Source organism: Gastrolobium bilobum, unplaced genomic scaffold (genome assembly GCF_033153095.1).
Source record: "Gastrolobium bilobum isolate Gb01-03AN ecotype WA unplaced genomic scaffold, APGP_CSIRO_Gbil_v1 utg50562, whole genome shotgun sequence".
Classification (NCBI taxonomy): Eukaryota; Viridiplantae; Streptophyta; class Magnoliopsida; order Fabales; family Fabaceae; genus Gastrolobium; species Gastrolobium bilobum.
Window position 1 is genome coordinate 33,085 of NW_026899494.1, and position 19,513 is coordinate 52,597.

The window sequence follows — 19,513 nt, forward strand, 5'->3', positions numbered from 1 at the left end:
GTTCTTGATAAGAACCAAAGAGAAAAAACCTCTCTGTTGATATTATAACTTCAAAGTCTGATTACAAGAGTTGTATCCTCCCTTATTTATACTTGGAACATCCCCCCAAGAATAGGACAAGACTAACAAATAAAAAGACACTAGTTTAAAGTTGACAACTTGGAAAAAGGTAAAGAATCTAATCAGCCCACTAAACATTAATGACATTGAAAATTGCTAATTATTTCACTCAACCTCCCTTGCATTGATGGAATTAACTAAATTCTGATTATGATTTAATTTGGACTTGATGTCTTCTTGATTAGCCCACATTTTGTGAATCAACACACTAAGAGCTTCTTTAAACTTCTTGGCTCTTGACCTTGTGATTGGTCCATTTGGCAATTGTAATGGATCACTAGGTGTTGTCTCCTTTTTCATATCATTTCCTCCTTCTTCAAAAGGATTTGTCCTCAAATCTGCACCTACATCATAAGGAGATAAATCATAAACATTAAAGGTTGCACTAACATTCTACTCACCTGGAAGGTCAAGCTTGTAGGCATTGTCATTTATCCTCTCAATCGCTTGAAATGGTCCATCACCCCTCGGAAGCAGTTTCGAACGTCTTTGGACTGTAAATCTTTCCTTTCTCATATGTAGCCAAACCCAATCTTCTGGTTCAAAATCTATTTTCTTGCTCTCTTTATTGGCTTGGTTGACATATTGTTCAGTTTTCCTCTCGATGTGTTGCTGAGCTTTTTCATGAATTTGCTTAACAAGTTTAGCCTTCTTCTTTCCATCTATGTTAACATGTTCACTTACTGATAAAGGAGATAATGGATTAAAACCCATACATAATTTCAAAGGGTGAAAACTTAGATGCTGAATGGACTGTCCTATTATATGTAAATTCAGCATATGGCAATCATTCTTCCCATGATTTCAAATTCTTTTGAATCAAAGAATGCAACAATGCATATAAGGTCCAATTAACCACCTCCGTTTGCCTATCTATTTGTGGGTGACAAGTAGTAGAAAACAAAATTTTTGTTCCTAGTTTACCCCCACAAAGTTTTCCAAAAATAACTTAGAACTTTGAATCTCGATCAGAAACAATACTTTTGCAAATACCATGCAATCTTACAATTTCTTTGAAAAAAAAGTCAGAGATATATAATGCATCATTGGATTTATGACATGGAATGAAATGTGCCATTTTTGAAAATCTATCAACAACCACAAACACTGAATCCTTACCCCCTTTTGACCTAGGCAATCCTAAAACAAAATCCATGGATATATCTACCCAAGGTTCATTAGGTATAGGCAAAGGAGTATACAACCCATGAGGCTTAACTTTAGATTTAGCTTGTTTACAATTAATGCATCCCTCACAGACTCTCTCCACATCACGTTTCATATGAGGCCAAAAGAAATGTTCATGCAGAACATCTAAGGTTTTATACATTCCAAAATGCCCCATCAAACCTCCCACATGAGCTTCTTTAACAAGCAATTCACGCAATGAACTTTTAGGCACACACAATTGTTTCTCCCTAAACAAATATCCCTCATGTCTAAAGAACTTTCCAAATGCAGTTTTCTCACATGCTTTGAATACATTACCAAAGTCAAGATCATCAGCATACAAGTCCTTAATGTACTCAAATCCAAGCAATCTTGCAGTTAAAGTGAAAAGTAGAGCATAGCTTCAAGATAATGCATCGACCACAACATTTTCCTTACCCTTCTTGTACTTAATCACATAAGGAAATGTTTCAATGAATTCCACCCATTTGGCATGTCTCTTGTTCAGCTTGTGTTGGCCCCTCAAATACTTTAAGGATTCACGATCTGTGTGAATCACAAACTCCTAAGGCCAAAGATATTGCCATGATTTAAAAGCCCTGACAGTGCATACAACTCCTTGCCATACGTAAGATAATGTAAAGCAACTTCACTTACTTTTCACTAAAGAAAGCAATGAGATGTCCTTCTTGCATTAGAACAGCTCCAATACCTATTCCTGAGGCATCACACTCAATTTCAAAAGTATTATTAAAGTTAGGCAAAGCAAGCAAAGAAGCATTAGTTAATTTTTCCTTAATCAGATTAAATGTGTTTTCTTGTTCATCACCCTACTTAAAACCCACATTTTCTTAATAACCTCAGCCAATGGTGTCGCTAGGCAGCTAAAGTTCTTCACAAACCGTTTATAAAAACTAGTCTGCCCATGAAAACTTTGAACTTCACTCACCCAAGTAGGACTAGGCCAATCTCGAATTGCCTTTACCTTTTCTTCATCCACCTCTATCCCTTTTTAGACTTAACAGAAAAATCAAGGAACACATGCTTGTTAGTACAAAAAGAACATTTTTTTAGATTAGCAAACAACTTCTCCTTCCTCAAAACATTCAAATCAAGTTTTAAATGCTCAACAAGCTCATTCAAGTTTGTGCTATAAATCAGAATGTCATCAAAATATACAACCACAAATTTTCTAAGGAATGCATGCAAAAGATTATTCATCAACCTCATAAAGGTGTTGGGTGCTTTAGTTAAACCAAATGGCAAAACCAACCATTCATACAACCCATATTTTATTTTGAATGCAGTTTTCCACTGATCACCTTCTTTCATTCTAATTTGATGATGATATCCATTCCTAAGATCAATTTTAGTAAAAACACATGCACCATACAACTCATCTAGCATATCATCAATTCTAGGAATAGGATGCCTATACCTTACAGTGATATTGTTGATGGCACGACAGTCAACGCACATCTTCTAAGAACCATCTTTCTTAGGAACAAGCAATATTGGAACAAAATATGGACTCAAGATCTCGCGCACATGTCCCCTTTTGCATAAGCTCATTAACTTGCTTTTGGAGCTCCTTTGTCTCTTTCTAAATACTGTCTTATTTGGAATTGTTGCCCCTGATATGAAATCAATTTGGTGCTCTATACCTCTTATTGGTGGTAAACCATCAGGTATTTCGAGGCTTTGTTTGGGAGTTGGTTTTAGGAGGGGAAGGAAAGGGAATGGAGGGTTTTAGAAAGCCCTTCCCTTGTTTGTGAGTTTAAAAAAAGGAGGGGAAGAGTTTGAAGAATTTTACTAAACCCTCCAAAACCTTCATTCTTCTTAAAATTAAAGTTCCCCCAATTTGGAGGGTTTGAGGGGAAAACTGTTAAAAATTATTTTTTTACCCTTAGCATTAAAATGTTAAAACTACATAATTGTGAATCATTTTTAAATGCGATATTATTAGAAAAGTCTCAAATACCGACAGAATTTATTGACGAAAAATATTTCATAAAAGTTAGTGATGAAATTTTTGATGAAAATCATATACGTCAAAAAAATTTCGTCAAAACTAAAGACAAAATTAGAGACGGAACCAGATTTTGCCACAATCACTAACATAAATTTTGTACGAAAAAAAAAATCCAGTCAAAATTATTGATAGAATCTAAATTCTGTCGAAACTTTTAACGAAAATATTTTCGTCCAAAATTTTGATAAAACACATTTCCATCAAAAAGTTTCGACGTAAAACAATTACGTCAAAAATTTTTACGGAAAATATTTCCATCGAAATTTTGCGAAAAATATTTCCATCAAAATTTGTGACAAAAGTTATTTATGTAAAAAAATTTGATGAATTTTTTTTTTTGTTAAAATTCTTTACGCAATCTAAAGTTTTCCAAAATATTTCACAAAAAAAGATATTCATCGAAATTTTTGACGAAAAATATTTCCATCAAAATTTTTAACGAAACACATTTCTATCGAAAATTGTTGACGAAAAAAATGTCATCAAAATTCTTAACACAATTTAAATTTGACCGAAAGTTTTCGACGGAAATATTTTCGTTAAAATTTTTGGCAAAAAAAATTTTGTCGAAATTTTTAACGAAATATATTTCCCACGAAAATTTTCGACAAAAAATATTTCCGTCAAATTTTTTGATAAAAAATATTTCAATCAAAATTTTCAACGGAACACATTTCAGTCAAAAAATTTCAACAAAAAATTATTTCGTAAAAATTTTTGACGGAAAATATTTTGACGGAAAAAATATTCTGTCAAAATTCTTTACAAAATCTAAATTTCGTTGAAAGTTTGAATGAAACATTTCCCTCAAAATTTCTAACAAAACAATTTCTGTCAAAATTTTCATCAGAACACATTTCCATCGAAATTTTGAACGAAAAATGTTCCGTCAAAATGTTTGAAAGAATTCTTTTATGTTTAAAGCATCTGATGGAGGAAATCATTTTCAACAAAACTTTTGATTATTTTTGTAAAAATTTTCATCGGTGGAAAAATTCCGTCGCTTTTCGACGAAAAGTATTCCGACGATTCCTCGTTTGCAACGTAGAAATTTCATCAAAAATATAATCTTTTTTGGTGTTGTGAAAAGTACATAAATAATTTTTTTAGAAATTTTAAATTTAATTTAATTTAATTTAATTTGTAAAGTATAATAATTAAATTAATTCTAAAAAAAGGGTAAAATGGTAAAAATATCTCATTGACCCTCCATTATCCTCCCATCCCTTTTTTTTTACTCCCAAACAAGGGAAGGAGAAACCCTCCAATTTCCTCCTCTTCCTTCCCCTCCCTCCCCCTTGGATCCCCTTCCTTCCCTTCCCCTCCAAACTCCCAAACAAAGCCTATGCCGGATTAATAGTATTCTGGGCTGGGGCAATGAACCTATTTGAAGTGGCTCATTTCGTACCCGAGAAGCCCATGTATGAACAGGGCTTAATTTTACTTCCCCATCTAGCTACTCTAGGTTGGGGGGTAGGTCCCGGGGGGGAAGTTATAGACACCTTTCCATACTTTGTGTCTGGAGTACTTCACTTAATTTCTTCTGCAACACATCCTTAAAATCCTGCAAAACAGAAACAATTGCACTGTGCAAAGAAGAATTGTAACAGCCCATTCTGTACTGGTGTTGTTAACATTGATTATGATATTAAGCGCAGTTACAATCATAACAGTTCCTTTAAAAATGCAAGTAAACTTTTTTCCTTTCATTACGCAAATGTTTAAAACAATAATAAGACATAATGATAAAAGCTGTGATCATAACTATCATACCATGCTTATCTTAAGTCACTAAGGGGTTCCCATAAACGCACTTAGCATAATTCTCACTTTTACGGTTTTTACATAACTGAACATGGTTCAGTATTTTGGACACTGAGCGTGATTTAGTGGTTAAAAGCCTCTCATATTTTAGTATGTTATATTAGACTCAATTAAATTTTCAACAAAGTATCACTTGCCCCATAAAGTTCTCATTTGCTCCGGTTATCACCGTTTGAAGTTGGACAAGCAAAGCTGTCAGCCAACCCCCATGACACCAAACATAACTCACCATATCTGCGATTCTGAACAAACTACTTCACCAATTTCTCTCAATTTTTTATAAAGTAAACTAGACACCTTAAGCTTCAATTTGATATATCATAGGCTTAATTTGACCAAGAATTAAGGGAGAAATAATATTCCCAAAACTGCCACCCGACAGCCCCCATTTGTAGGGCATTCTGGATAGTCCTCACTCAAATTCGTCTACAGGTCTGCGCACAGCTTTAATTGCTACCAAATTTTGACACAACATAGTTAACATCTCAAGCTTCAAAATAATGTGAGGCACGTCCCTATTAGAATTTTGTGGAGGGAGATATGTTCTCCCAAAGTTAACCTCAAATCTGCCATTTTAATAGAAATTTCGACGACATCTCCTTTGTTTATTCAACCTATCCCACTTTATGAAAAGTATGTTATTATGCCTCAAGGGTACCTAATAGAGAAGGGTGGCACTCAAGGACCAACAATGCCTTGATGCTCTTACAACCCATAACCATTTGCATTATTTTCCTCAATTTACAATTCATTACTTACTTTGTCAAAACACATATCATTTCAATCACAATATCCAATTTCATGCATTCTTACCATAACACATAATCACAACCTAAAAAAGACCTATTTCCCATTCATCCAATACATACTTTAAATATTACACAAGGTCCATAATTTGCAATTTACAATTCTCCCAAATGATAAGCATAAATACAAATAAATCCTCAAAAGACAACATAATGAATCATCAACTAGACTTAGGCAAAATATGGCATGCACAAATATGACAAGATGCATAATCCTAAGGCAGTATGCAATGTTCATGCCCTAAGTCTAGCCTATGTCAAAAGTGGCCTCAAAATGCAAAAAGTCCTCTAACTCCAAGTGCTCATCATGTGGGCGTCCTGCCCATGGCTCTAGTCCCTACAACTACCTGAAATAATGCCCCAAACACGAGGTGAGATATACAAATATATCTCAGTAACCCAGAGGTTCTGGAGCTCACTCCGCCCAATGGCTCACGCAGATATAATATCAACAACGAATCATAACAACCAAAGAGGGATAAAGCAAGGAATTTAGTGAAGTAGGGATGCATAGGGAGTAAACATACGATGAAGCTGGAATGGTCATAGCCAAAACCACGCAACATCCAGCCTATTGGCCTCGGCATATAGCCTATGGGCTCTCATCCAAGGATGTGTTTCCAAAACATCAACCAAGGCACCCACCACCAATACACCCGAGACATTCCTAGAGTGCTCCTTAACGAATAACAGCTCTATGACCCCAGGTCAACTGAAACTCCTTCACAGAGACCTATCCAGTGGAAGTCTGTAACGCCCGAAGGCAACTATCTACTGGCCAGAGATACGGTACATCCTATGTACCAAATATATATATAAATTCATGAGCATGTTATAACTACATTCTTGACATACAACCTCCAACCACTACCCCCAAAGGGCATGGGGGAGCACACACAGGGATTAACCCGAGTACCAAGAGATTACCTTACTGAAGCTCCCTCTCTAGGTACCTCCAATGCAAGATACAACTGAACTTGGTCCAACCAGAAATGCCTACTGTAAGAACCCGCACCGTTAATTAAGGAAGTTAATTAATTAATAATGTGAATTAGGAAATAATTCCATAATTGCCCCTAATAATTATCTTGAGGCTTAAATAAATGTACTAAGTGATTAAGAATGCTGAAAAACGCTTTTCGGATGAAAAATGCAGATACCGGTTCTGCTAGTCGGTATAAATGCGTACCGAAAAAGTATCCCAGAAAATTATAATAAGTGCATGATAATTCCTAGAATAATATATAGGACTTGTAAAACGAGTTTCAAGTTAAAATAATGAGAACTGGTGCCAGAAACTGATACTGGCTATGAAAAGCGCGTACCGGAAAGGTGCTCCGAAAAATAAAATAAAAATATGATAATTCTTGTAAAATTGAGTAGGTTAAGAATCCAAAGTTTGAGATTAAAATGCTAAGCGTAACAATTAAAGTTAATACTGTGTGTTTAATGGTTAAGTGACTATAAATACAATAGTTGGACACTAAACCCTAGGCCATACACTATCATACGTGACTCTTGAGGGGCTGGTCAGATGGTGCTTGGTGCTTGGTGCTTGTACCTTCCTTCACCTCTTTGGAGCCAAAGTTCTTTGATGCTAGTTCCTTCATCTAAACACTTGTGCATTGTTTGAGTGATCCTTGTGAGGGTGGAAGAGTGTTCCTTTTGCTGTCTTTGGCCTCTGTGTGTTTGGGTTATGGGCTGAGTTTGAAGTTTGAGAGTTGGGAGCCATGGTCATGGCATTTTGAGGTCCAAGTGGTGACCTTTGGTGAGAAAGAACCAACCTTGGAGGTGTCATTTCGTGCTCTGTGTATAGTCAGTCTTGGGGAGCTGTTGGTGAGCTCCAAGAGCACTCCTTTCTCTGTTTTAAGCTTTGGGGTGAGTTACCTAACCTTCATCATGAGTTTTAATGGTTTAAAGGTGATGTCTTTGCATGTTAATGGGTTAAACAAGTAACCAACTGGTATGTGGACCTAAAACAGATTTAAAATGCATGCTTTGACGTTTTAAAGTGTTAGAAATGGTACCTTGGAGGGATATCTTCGCGAATGTAGAAGCTTCTGTCTGTCACGAAATATCCGGATATGTGTATCCGGATATTGATATCCGGATATGCCCCCGACGAATATCCGGATATTCTGGGATTTCAAAGAACAGTGGCTGCACTGTTCATACAGTAGGCTATTGGGGGGTTTGTGGACCCTAGATTGATGAAGTTGGACTTCTGTAATAACTTAACTAAGTCAGAATCTAAGTGATTAAGGGCATGTGGCTTTGTGAGAAGCCTTAAGATGTAAAACGTATAAGAGAAACGTTGTCTTTATGTTTATGCTTATGAGCTATGTTTATTGATATGACTGCTGGTCCAAATCAGATTGTGATTCTGTTGTGTTAGGACTTTGATCTTGTGTGGATTCTTGGTTTGGATAGCTAGCTTGAAAGGTAAGCTTTCGTGTCCTCGGATTAGTCTGTTGTTTGTTCCACCGACCTCCATGGGAGGGTGGTTTATATGCATGGTATGCTTTTATGAAAGATGAAATATGCATTGATATATGCCTGTGATGGATTAAATTAATTGTTGACTACTTGCACAATCAGACAGCGACTTTGGTGTGTAAGACATGTAGTGTATGAAAGTGATGTTGTCACTCACACGATCAGACAGCGACTCTGGTGTGTAAGGCATAAGACTGCGGCTCTTATGTTTAGATGGATCGCAGGCGTGCATAATCCCTATTCTGTTCCCTGGCCAGTCGAACCGCATTTACATACATCACATGATTAATGAGTTATAGTATTTAGCTCGTTGAGCAAGAGATTATACTGTCATGATATATATGCCTTAACATGAACATGCATTGAAATTAGTGGTTTTCTACTTATATTATACTTGTAAATGAGCTTAGGGCGGAAAAGTCCTTGAGGACCCCTTGTCTTACTGAGATTTCTTTTTAGAGATCTCACCCCACATTTGGGGCACACATTTCAAGTCCAGGTAATGCAGGGGTTAAGACCTCTAGCGGCAGGAGGCCGTAGCTGAGTTAGATGTCTGCTGTTATGATTATATGCTGGATGCTGTTATGTTATCTTTACGATTATGCTGTTATTGTTGAGACTGTTGTTGGGCCTTGTTGCCTTATTTGGTGAGCATGGGGATTGTCCATGCCACATTGGTTTTTGTTGTTGATTAGATTTGGGTTGTATAAACTATTAGGGTTGTCCGGCTTACGTGTAGTAGTGTCGTGACTAGAGACTCAGTTAATGATCTTAATTATGTTATGAGGTTATTTCAGTATAGATGTCTGTCTTTTGCATTTACATATAGGCAATGTTTTGGATATGAATTAAGTAATTCAACTTGGCTAAGTATAATGACGTCATAATTGAAAAGAAAAAGATATTCCGCAATTTTAATTAAGTGTGGCTTAATACGATGACATGTTAACAAACCGGGTTAACACGAGGTGTTACATTTTATGGTATCAGAGCAATGGTTCAAGGGAAAAGCCTGTATGTATTGCAATAACTAGGATGCTTGGTTGTGTATGTCTTGTGTGTTTGCTCCGTTGAGTGTTATTAGGATGATGCATATGTGATCACAATGCATGGGCCTGATCAACTCATAATTTGTGTAACTTGTGCAGAGTCATGGTAATACCCAGGGTGACTAGCCACACTCTCCCCCTGTTAGGGTGATATGAATAAGGAGACAACACCTAGTGATCCATTGCAATTGCCAAATGGGCCAATAACAAGATCAAGGGCCAAGAAGTTTAAAGAAGCTCTTAGTGGGTTGATCCAGCAAATGTGGGCTAATCATGAAGATATCAAACCCAAATTTATTCATGATCAGAATTTAGTTAATGTCATTAGTGCAAAGGAGGTTGAGTGAAATGAGTAGCAATTTTCAATATCAATTAAATGCTTAGAGGGGATGATAGCATTTTCAATGTTATTAATGCTTAGTGGGGTTGATTCACATTTCCAATGTCATTAATGTTTAGTGGGATGATTAGAGTCTTTTCCTTTTTCCAAGTTGTCAACTTTAAATTAGTGTCTTTTCATTTGCTAGTCTTTTCCTATTCTTGGAGGGATGTTCCAAGTATGAATAATGGAGGAAATAACTCTTGTAATCAGATTTTGAAGCTATAATATAATTGAGAGGTTTCTTCTCTTTGGTTCTTATATAGATTTCTGAACTTATCAAGAAACTTGTTTTTGTGGCGTTCAAACCAGACTTATCACTCACCTTCTTCTTTCTTGAGTGTGGCGTCTTTATCTTTCTTATACCTTTGGTTCTTATCTTCCATAGATAACGGGTCAAGGTTCTTTATTTCTTGTTTTAAATTCTTGATTGTAGAAATGATTCTAACTAAATTGGTCCTGGGTCTCACTATTCTTGGTGAGGTTCATATCATTTGGTATCAAAGCTAGTCTTCTAAATCAGGTTTGATCTATCCTTATTTTATTGTTAACCTTTTTTCTATTTTATTCTCCTTCTTGTGTTAACTACTCCGATTGGTATTGTTCAAAAAAAAGAAGGAAAAAAAATCTTAATATCTGCAGAAGCAAAAAAAAAAAATCTAGTATCTTCAAAAGCAAAAAAAAAAGGAAGAAGAAAAAAACAAAAAAAATATGATCCAAATTCCTTGAAGTAAAACTTATCTCTTTGAATTCTTTTCAGTTTTGTTCTTTTCTATTCCAGTGTGTCCCTTCTTACTTATTTCAGTTATTGCTTAAATTTATTGTCATTCCAACCTTTCTATACCCCTAATTCTTGACATCAAAAAAAAATTCTCTTGTTCTTCTTGTCTCTTTGTATTACATCTTGCGATCTGTTTGGATTTCTTCAAGAAAACTTCAATTGAGTTCAGCTAAGAACTAAAAGAGGGAATTCAAAATAAGGGGAAAAGGCAAGAGTGTGTGAGCTTATAAGAGGAGGATAAAAGCCTAATTTTGAAACACGAGAGTAAGAGCTATTGATTGGGAGAGAAACACGTGATGGTGTGTTTGTGAGGATATTCAAACTTTTATTTTTGCAGGAAAAAAATGTCTCAAGAGGGTGATGCTTATAAAACCTCGCAATTCTAAATTAAATATTAAAATATTAAATAAGGATTAAAGAGAAGGACTAGTGAAAATCCTGAAAATTAGGCCAAATACAAAGAAATGGCAAAACGGTAATTAGCCAACACGCAACCCTAGAAAGATAAAAATTGAGTAGAAGGTCTCAGATGATAAAAATAACCCTGAAAATGGATTCAGAACAAAAAATTGAGTGGTTAGGCAAGTTTCAGAAAATTCAGTGAATAGTATTTTTATCAGGTAAAAATACTGCGGTACAGTTGCACCGTAAAGTGTGCCGATTGAGTTTTGAGTTTTAAGCTCTAGGTTTTGAATACAAGTTATAAATGGTTTATAGAACTAGGGAATATGATTTCTAATAAAATTGGATGGAAATAAGTAAGTTTGGAGAAGCGTACCAACGACGCGCGCAACAGCTTAAAACAACATTTTCTCCGAACGACCGGAAAACTCCGGATTCATCTGATCAAGGGTAATTAAAGGACAATGGTTAATGTTAAAAATTAGAGTTTCTAAATAGGTTGTGAAATTATGGACGTTTAGTGGAATCGGAGGGAAAATTCAAATAAGTTTGAAAACGCGTGAGGTGGCGGTGGGGCCCACCTCACTTGAAAGTCACTTAAGCCACCTAAGTCCCCACTATTCATCACCTTCTCTCTCCCTCCCTCCAAGCAAACCCGCGGCCTACCCCTCCCAAAATCCCTCTCCACTTCCCCTTTTAATTCTTCCATAACTCACTCATCCAAGCACCAAAACCATCAAACCTTGACTTGAATCTCATTGGAAATCACCTCCTAAACCCATTGGTGGTACCCTTGAACCTTGAAAACCATTAGAATTTGAGATATTCCTCCCCTAAGGAGGCGGCTTGTAACGCCCGGCCACTTGCAAGCATCAACGACTATCCCCACACACTAACACGAGAATTTTCAGCGTGCTTTGTCATCACTCGCACACTTCCCGGAAAAACTTCCCAGGAGGTCACCCATCCTTGAATTGCTCCAAGTCAAGCACGCTTAACTGTGGAGTTCTTCCGATCTAGGCTACCGAAAAGTAGATGCATCTTGTTAGTATAGGTAGTACCAATTAATTTTTATAAACTATCCTTAGTTGTGTTGTCCTATACCTGCACAATCTCTGGAATCCCTCTCTTTCCGGTGTTATTCGATTCATTCATGTACCCCTCCCGCTGATAGTAGTCTAGCTCTTCCACTAACCATACATTCAATTGTACATTAGCTCTTCCACTAACCATACAATTGTCAGCACTCGGGATGTTACATGCCCACCAGCTTCCGCCTGGTTCGTCCTCGAACCACACCGTACTAGATGAGAGGCCCTGCTCTGATACCACTTGTAACACCCTGTGTTAACTCGGTTTGTTAACATGTCATCGTATTAAGCCACGCTTAATTTAAAAAATGCGGAATATCTTTTTCTTTTCAATTATGACGTCATTATACTTAGTCAAGTTGATTACTTAATCATTTTCATAAAAACATCGCCTGTATGAATATTGCAAAGACATCTAACTGAAAAACCTCGATATAATAATAGCAGTGAGTATCTAAAATCACGGAACTACAACACGTAGTCCGGACATAATCCTGATACATTATTACAACTCGAATCTAAACCAAGATATAGTCAAATCAATACGGCATGGACAATCCCCGTGCTCACCAAATAAGGCAACAAAGTCTCAACATCAACAACATAATCATAGCTAATCAACAAATAGCAGCAGACATAATCCAGCATCCAATATAATCAGCATAACAACTTATAAATCAACTAAGCTCTTGCCTCCTGCCGCTTGAAGTCTCAACGCCAGCATTACCAGAACCTGAAATGGTGCCCCAAACGTGGAATGAGATCTCTAAAAAGAAATCTCAGTAAGACAAGGGGTCCTCAAGGATCTTCCACCCCAAGCTCACTTACATGTGCAATATAAGTTCAAAAGCAGTTTAACAATATAATTTCCAAAATAGTGCAATGCAACATATAATCATGACATGTGTGTTAACTATTCTACTGATCAGAGAAGTGTAGGAATCCATAAACCCACACAGTACTAGCCATTCGCTGCACCCACCCACAGGATCGCTCCTGGCCTCCTGTAGGCGTAACACTACATACATATCATAAGCAATTGCACTTAACAGCTCCATAGAATTTCAAGAAAATGGTACATGAAAACACATCATGCATACAACCATCCCCCCCATGGGAAATGGTGGAACCAAACAATGGCTAAACCGAGGACACGAAAGCTTACCTTGTAAGCTAGCTATCCAAACCAAGAGTCCACACAAGCTCAAGGCCCCCAAACAGCACAATCACAATTTGTTTAAGCAATAATTAATCATCAATAATCATTACTCAAGATTACACTAAGTGATTAAGGCTTTTCATCTAATTTTAAGTCATTTCATGTTGTTTCTGCAGGAGGTATTCGAATACTCCACGAGTAGTATTCGAATACTCCAGCTCTCCAGAAAGTATTCGATTACTTTCATTTAAGTATTCGAATACTACCGAGTATCCGAATACTTTTCCCCCCAGTATCTGAATAACACAGTATCCGAATACCAAACCTCACTGTATTCGAATACTTCTGCAAAGGTATCCGAATACTTTTCTTCCCAGAAAAGTATTCCAATACTCCTACAAGGAGTATTCGACTACCAGCTTAAAACTACAGTTGCAACTCTTTACCAAAAACTCTAAGATTTTAATATGTTAAACTAGACATCTCAAGCTTTTCAACGACATATTTTATCCCTCAATCGGAGTTGTATAACTCCAGTTATGATTTTTGCAAAGTTCCTACAACAAGCTGAATTTCCAATAATAAGGTCTCGACTTTAAACGTACACTGAAAGAAATCCACTTATCCAATGGATCTGAAAATTTACAGGGTTGTAGCGCTATGTGTTAGCATCACATAAGTCTAAATCTTACTCAATTTAGAGCTCTTAAGCTCGAGATATCGCAATTTTACTAAACTACGTCGCTGTTGTCTCGCGAAGTATTCGATTACTGCCTTTTTCCAGGAAGTATTCGAATACTTCTTCGACAGAATGCAGAAAACTCAGTTTTTAAGGTAAAATCGACCTCCAATGATCCAAACTCGATCTGGAGTCCAAGAAATCCTTAAACAGATGTTTATTAACATGTTATGAACCCAGAAACACATTCATTTTATCAAATGGTTCAAGTTACAATTTTTAATTGCTTAAACAAGCTAAAACATCAAAATACACAAGGGTGATCACCTTCCAATGTCCAAAACTCCGAAAATGAGAGTGGCTAAGAGCACTCAAAACAGCACCAAGCTACTGACTTCTCAAGACAAACGAAAATACCACACAAGGATGGACCTTTACACTCAAAGGTGGCTCCTTGAAGCTCAACAAACCAAGAACAAGGCAACCCTCAACCCAAAACAGAGACTCAGCCCCTTGAATGCACAGAAACAGTCTAAAAAGGCTCACAAAAGGAACTCTCTCCATACTCCCTATATGTGTAACAAGCCTACACCATGATGGATGAAGGTTTTCATGAACAAAGTGGAGTCTTTGGTGGAGAAAGGAGGAAGAAGAGGGTGGCAATGGAACAGTGCAAATTGTAATAACCCAAAAATCATGTACTCGGAATTAGCCTAATGAAATGGAATCAAAGGGAAAATCCCATATTCAGTAAACAATTATCCTTAGTTAGTCTTGAGCTAGAACGACCTTGAACCCATTCTAACTAAGATAAGTAATAACTTAAGCTCAATATGGTTTAAAGCCCAAACAATGTCATAGCCCAACCTACTTAAGAATATGAATAAGTCAAGACCAATTAAGAAAGGATTTAAGCTCAAAGCAATGCAAGCCCATTTTAGTAATTGAATAAGACATGGCCCAAATAGTATACACACAAAGATCCAAGCCCACACCACTTATACCAAACCTAAGCCCAATTACTAATGATCCAACCTCTAGCAACCTAATGGGCCGAAAACACCCACCAAACCAACCCAAATCCAAAGACCAACCCTTGATGAGGTGTCATAACATAATTGGAAAATTTGAATTAATCCCACCTCCCTCACATGTCAACCTCGGCCTTGACAAGAAGAAAAGGGGAAAGGAGTTGCTTTCTACACTCCCTAAGCGCTACATAAGGAAAGAAAGGATGAAGTAGGAGATTGTGTAAGATACACTCCAACCCTAACCAATGCATGTGAATTCCTTTTAACCAAAAGTAACTCTCCTTTCCCATCCTACATTGGACGACGCAAACAAGAAGAAAGAAGGGGGATTGCTTCTTCCACACTCCAAGCCTTAACCATGCATGTGATTTCCTTTCTCCAAAAGCAACTCTCCTTTCCATACCCACCTTGGAGGACGCAAACATAATGAGAAAAGGAAGATTGCTTCTTCCACACTCCAAGCCATGCATGACACATTCCAAAGACCAAGGTCTTCCCTTCTTCCTATGCACACCCTACACGGCCACCAAGAGAGAGTCACATGATCACATCTTCTTCTCTCCTCACATATTCGGCCAAACCATCTACAAGGATAACAAAGAAAACCTCACTTCAAATCACACTCCAACTTCCCTAAAATCTTGTGCTTATGTCATAAAAAAATGGAATAAAAGAATAGAAAATTACTTCCTTCTACTCACATGTTTCGGCCACACTCACCAAGTCAAGTAAGGGATTTCTTTCACTCAAACCTCTAACCAAGACCAAGTCAAAATGCCAAGTGGAACACGTGCAATGGTCACCCTATGAGGTTGCAAGAGCCATCACCTCTCCTCCCTTGCATGTTCGGCCATTCCTCTCAACTAAGGCAAAGGAAGACTTCTCACACTCCACACTCAAGCACCATACACCCACCAATGCATGTGAGTAGTGTAACAGCCCGTTACGTACCGGTAATGTTATCATTGCATATGGTATTAAGCACAGTTACAATCACAGTAATTGAGTTAATTAAATTACGGGTAAACTTTTTCTTTTATTACTTTCCTTTCTTTAAACATTAACCATTTCCGTAATCAATTAAAACAACGCCATAATTGTAAATGCAAAACTCGCGGAAGCATAAAACATACCAATTATAATCTCTCTAAGCAATACCATTCATTTTAGCTTTTAGAAAACACATTTTTAAAATTTAACACAGTGGTAATCGATTACCATCCTTGAGGTAATCGATTACCCAAGGTTACTGTAGAAGTCAGAACCTCAAATTGGGCTCCCCTGTTTTCTGGTAATCGATTACCAGATATTGGTAATCGATTACTGAACTAGGTAATCCATTACCAATGCTCTGGTAATCGATTACTTTGAAGACAGAAGCTCAATTTTTCGTTCCCTGTTGCAGGTAATCGATTACCAGTGAAAAGTAATCGATTACTATGCAGCAAAAATGACAGATGACAGCTTTTAAGACCCAAAATGAGTGGTCTAACTTACTCTTAACACATTGCTACTTCATATACATTTTACACATGTCCTAATGTAGGCCCTTCCATCATGCATATTTATTATGAATGCATCCATTACAACCATTTGCAATATCATAGCCATTTTACACAACCAATGGTCTATTTACAACTCAAGTCTTCCAATGCCTCAAAATACAATTATGTGGCCATGGACAAGTCTCATGCTCACTCAAAATACAAAATAACAAGAGGCATAACTATTCATCAATTTTAAATGACTTAACATATAGTCATAAATATACAAGAGCATGGCAATATCCACATGCAACAAGTTCATAACCTAAGTCCAAATATTGAATACTATGCTATGTACATCAAATGGAATCCTTCAATATGTCATGCTCTCCAAATGCACCTCACGCTCTACTCCTCCACTAAGCGGGCCTCTTGCCCGGAGATCCACCATGCTCAGCAAGACCTGAAATGATGTCCCCAAACGCGGGGTGAGATGTACAAATATATCTCAGTAAACCAAGGGTACTAGAGGATCACTCCACCCCATGGCTCACTCAATGTGCATACAATGATCATCATATAAAATGCATAACATACAAATATCACACAACAACAACTGGGCACAAATCCAAGGACATCCACATCAGGATTCCCTTAAAGGACCCCATCATATAACTCCCGGAATCTTCCTGGTGCCTCTCCCATGGTTGAGACGACCCCATGGCAAAACCCAACTGGAACTCCTCATGAGCCCTATCCAGCGGAAGTCCCACGTTTGGATCATCCTGGTACTGCTCCCAGAGTCGGCCCCACGACAACAACCCGACCGGAATCCCCAAAGGATATCTCCAGCGGAAGTCCAAACCAACACACATCTACTGGCCAGAGATCACAATTATATCACACAACATGCTCCAAGCTTGACACACAATCATGTCAATAATGCATGAACATACATTTATACATAATCAAAGGCATCAAATCCAACCACAACCTTCCACTAGGTGTGGTGGAACACACGAGGGAATAACACCCAAGTTCCAAAGGTTTACCTCAACACTGAAGCCAATGCTCCACAACGTAAGCTCCAAGCTTAATTCTCCTCTATTGAGTCTGAGAGAGGAAACCTATAATGATCAATCAACATGATCATCAATACAATTTCAAGACAACCAATTCACTTTCAAAATACAATAATTCTCAACAAAACAACTTAGGCCTAATGGCCAACTACATTTAATCCAATTACTTAAACCATTTTAGTCATTAAACTAAATCACCATTTATGCATTAAGGCATCTCTCATTGGTTATACCACATTTTCACATCATTTTCCTTATTTCCTTCAACATGGTTGAAATCTCACACACACAACACATCCCACATTCCTCCTTTCAATTTCACTACATCACACCAACCTACCATTCATTTAAACACCAATCACGATCATATAGCATCAACTATATTATTTTTACATCATCTAACCATGTATCAACCATTGATTAAAACCATATTTTCACTTCAATTCTTCCTTCCCACTACATGGTTCGAAAATTACAAGGAACCATCCAACAAGGTTCTCAATCCAATTCAACACTTATACTCATCATATAATCCTATTATTTACATATACCAACACACAATCAATCATTCTCAACCATTGCAATTTATGTTCACATCCCACATTTTCATCAATTTTCACCAATTTCACTAAGTTAAAAAATCCAACATCACTATAAATTTTATTGCATGAATCATCACTATACATCATCACAAGCAATAAATTACAAAGGGACAACACCATTAAAGGTTCCTAACTACCCCCATTCAACATACATCATCAAAACCCAAACCCATTTCTATGATTACCATGAAACTTCAAGGGGAACAAGAATTCTTACCACCAATAGCTTGCAAATGGTCCAAGGAGTGATAATCAAGCCTCCATTCAAGCCAAAGCACCATCAATGGCCCTCAAAATCCACAAAACCGCCACCCCTTCACCATGGAAGATCTCATCACACACTCACTTTCAAGACTCTCTCAAGAAGGGACACATACTCACAACCTCAATGCAAACAACTTTGATGTTGGAACTCTATTGATTTAGTGGCTAGGTTTCAAGTTTGGAAAATCAAAAAAAAACTCCAAAGCTTCATCCATGGAGACGCTCACGGGAGAGGAGAAGAGAGGGAGGAGAGAGAAAATGAGAGAAAAAGTGGGTCATGAGCCACTTAAGTCACTCCAATCCCTAGGTGGGTCCCACACGCGATTTAACTTTAATCAATCACTAATTTCAACCACAAATTCATAACCTACATATTTTTCGGGTTCATGACATATTTTTGTTTTCTAAAAATACTGATAAAATTTCACGCTTATCGGTACAATTATACCGCAGTATTTTTACACCGGGAAAATCACTATTCATTAAAATTTTTGAAACTTGCCTATCCACTCGATTTTTCATCCTGAATTCATTTCCGGCATTATTTTTATCATTTGAGATCTCCTACTCAATTTTTCATGCCTAGGGATACGTGTTTGGTAATTTACCATTTTGCCCTTTTCACACAGTTTGGCCTTAATTTCTGGATTTTCACTAATCCTTCTCTTTTAACCCACATTATAGCATATAATTTCATATTCAAATTTACGAGGTGTTATAAGTAGCTTCCTTCACACTCACAAGTCATACTCAAGTACACCTAACCTAAACCCCTAAGCAAATGATGATAAGACTAGAATAAAAGAATAGGCAAAGAGCTTACCCTTTTCCCCCAGGGCCGTGAAGACTCAAACACAAGACTAGGGATTCTCCTCCTCCTCACACCTTGGCTTCGGCCACCTCCCTCCCAAACAAGCCAAGCAAGCAAAACACTCAAACACTACATCTTTCCTTGCCCTAAGCCTCGGCCACACCAAGCTAGAAGGTCTAGGGTTACCTCAACATTGTTCCAAGCTCTCCAACTTCCTTGTCTCCACCCACGTAGAGAGAGATCAAGAAGTT

General features: G+C 37.3%; 1 pseudogene; it reads right to left on the reverse strand.

Moving 5' to 3' along the window:
- Positions 1-225: 225 nt before the first annotated feature.
- LOC133290656 (uncharacterized) overlaps positions 226-19,513 on the reverse strand; it is a 30,805-nt pseudogene continuing 11,517 nt past the window's right edge.